Consider the following 2,728-nt stretch of genomic DNA (forward strand, 5'->3'; position numbering starts at 1 on the left):
TTTACTCACCATTTTTACTAGTTCTTCAGAGAAGTCTCCATTTAGCTGTTCTGCCTATTTACCAGCTCAGGGTTTGATTCATTGACAGTTTATTGTACTCAGGATATTAGACCAGTCCTTCAATGTATATCTAGAAAGAATCTTGTCCTATTCAGGAGGCTGTGATTGTAGTCTATTAACTATGTCCTTTTCTAGGCAGAAAATTTAACCTTGATGTAATCTTATTTGTCAATACTCCCTCTGATTTGCTGAGTCTCTGGACTCTAATCAGGTAGTTCCCGACTATGTCAATAAGTTCTAACTTTTCCTGTACTGTTTCCTGTAGTAATTTTCAAGTTTCATGTCTTATATTGAAGTTTTTGAACCATTTTGAATTGATATTCACACAAGGTGACATCTAGGAATCCATTTAAATTTTCTGCACATGAATTTCCAGTTATCCACCCCCAGTTAGTGAAGAGGCCTTCTTTTTCCAACCTCTATTTTTCAGTCCATTGTCAAGTACTATTTGGATGTAGATATATAAATTTATTTTTCTGCCATTACCAAGCTGTTATTACTATGTTTGACAGGTGGAATCCTGATATTTCCAACACTACATATTTCCCCTTGGAATTCGCTTGTAATTTGAGGCATTTTGTGAGTCCATGTAAATTTTGAATTATTTTCTCTATCTTAGTGAAGAATGACACTGGTATTTTGATATGTGTTGCAATTAGTTTGTAGATTGTCTTTTGTAGTATTGCTGTTTTATGATATTAAACTGTTCAATGTCATGATATGAACATGAGTGGTCTTTCTACTTCCTAATCTTGCCTTCAATTTCTTTCTAAAGGTTTTGTAAAAGTTTTCTAGTTCCTTTACTTCCTTTGTTGGGTTGAATTCTAGGTACACTGATATTTTTTTTAAACTATGACAAACAGGCCTTTTCCTGACTTTATTCTCTCTGTTCTTATGATGTCAGCTGCAGGTTTTTCATAAATAGCCTTTTGTATGTTTACCATGTATGTTCTTTTTCTCCTTAAATTCTCTAGATTGTTTATCACAAAAGGATGTTGGACTATCTAAGGCTTTTTTTCTGCACCTGCTGAGATGAGCATGTGACTCTTGTCTTTGGATGTGTTAATGATGCTGTATTGCACTCATGACTGACACATGTTGAATCCCCATGATCAAATGAACTTGATTGAGATATCATATTTTTTGTTGTTGCTGAATTCAGGTGGCAAGTATTTTAAGGAGTTCTCCATCTAGGCTCATGAAAGTAACTATTCTCTAGGTTTTTGTTATCATTTTTTATTGTGTCTCTGTTATTGGGCTGAATATAATGCCAGTTCAGTAAAATGAATTTTGCAGTAATACTTCACTTTTTGTTCCATGGATGACTTTCAGAAGTATTGGTTTTAGTTTTTTTTTAAATATACATAATTTTATTATAAATTTAAAAAAAAACAAAACAAAATTCAACATCCTAAAAAACCCAAAATTTATCACTCATTCCTATGAAGTTTGCTGTGTGCTACAAGAAATTAAAGAAACCATTAAATATTTATAAAGAAACCATTAAATATTTAGGAACATTTAACATCAAAAGCTTTAAAATCTTACTGGTATGCAGTAGCCCCTCAAAAAGCTATAATCTGCATAAAAAAGTATTTTTTCTACAAAGAATCATCAGCTATACAAAAATCTGTATAGTTTTTATACTGAAGCTAATGTTGAGCTGCACTTGAATTCACATTCTTAGCAAAACAATTGCCTGAGTGCACACACACGTTCCACACACAGTTGCCATTTATTCTTCATCTTCATCCTCTTTCTCCTCATCTTCATCTTCTTCCTCTTCCTCCTCCTCTTCCTCATCTTCTGGCTCATTCTTCTTCTTTGAGCCAGTTGGCCTATCAGGGCCCTACTTTCCTGCTTCACTTTTGTCCTTGGCACGGTATGCAGCACTATCCTTCTCATATTTCTCCTCCAGATTAGCTGCTTTCTGCTCGTAGGGCTGCTTATCTTTGGCCGACTGTTCAGACCACATCTCACCCAATTTCTTTGCAGTATCCCCAATGGAGAGGCCCGGGTGCTCACTCTTGATCTTTGGGCGATGTTCAGAGCAAAAGAGGAAGAAGGAAGATGGTGGTCTTTTCGGAGCATTGGGATCTTTTTTTCTTGCCCTTATCACCTTTGGGAGGAACATAATTTTTCATCTCCCGGTCGTAGCGAGCTTTATCACTTTTTGCCATGTCTTCAAACTTGGATTTTTCCTTGGCAGACATGGTCTTCCATCTCTCTGAACACTTCTTAGAGAACTCGGCGAAGTTCACCGAAGAGTCCGTTTGCTTCTTCTTGTGCCTTTCGCAGCCAGGTCTGCACGAAGAAGGCGTACAAGGACATCTTGACCTGCGGCTTGCTCAGGTTGCCTTTACCCATGGCAGCAGAGCAGCGTCTACCCGTGGAGGACAGAAGGGGTCCAGCTGGGCCAAGCTTCTCCTCAGACTCCTGGTTTTAGTTTTTATAAAATTTATTTGTTAAACAGTTAGGACATAGAATTTTTGTTGTTATTTTAATTGCATTACGTGTTATATATTTATGTGCCTTAATTCTTTGTATCCACTTACTTGACTCAGGTTTTTTTTGTTTGTTTGTTTTTGTTTTTGGCCAGTCCTGGGGCTTGGACTCAGGGCCTGAGCACTGTCCCTGGCTTCCTTTTGCTCAAGGCTAGCACCCTGCC

At 37.1% G+C, this 2,728-nt stretch overlaps 1 pseudogene; it reads right to left on the minus strand.

Annotated features, from left to right (window-relative positions):
- Nucleotides 1-1,701: 1,701 nt before the first annotated feature.
- On the minus strand, nucleotides 1,702-2,427 carry LOC125342029 (annotated as a pseudogene).
- Between the last annotated feature and the right edge of the window lie 301 nt (nucleotides 2,428-2,728).

This window comes from Perognathus longimembris, chromosome 25 (genome assembly GCF_023159225.1).
Source record: "Perognathus longimembris pacificus isolate PPM17 chromosome 25, ASM2315922v1, whole genome shotgun sequence".
NCBI lineage: Eukaryota > Metazoa > Chordata > Mammalia > Rodentia > Heteromyidae > Perognathus > Perognathus longimembris.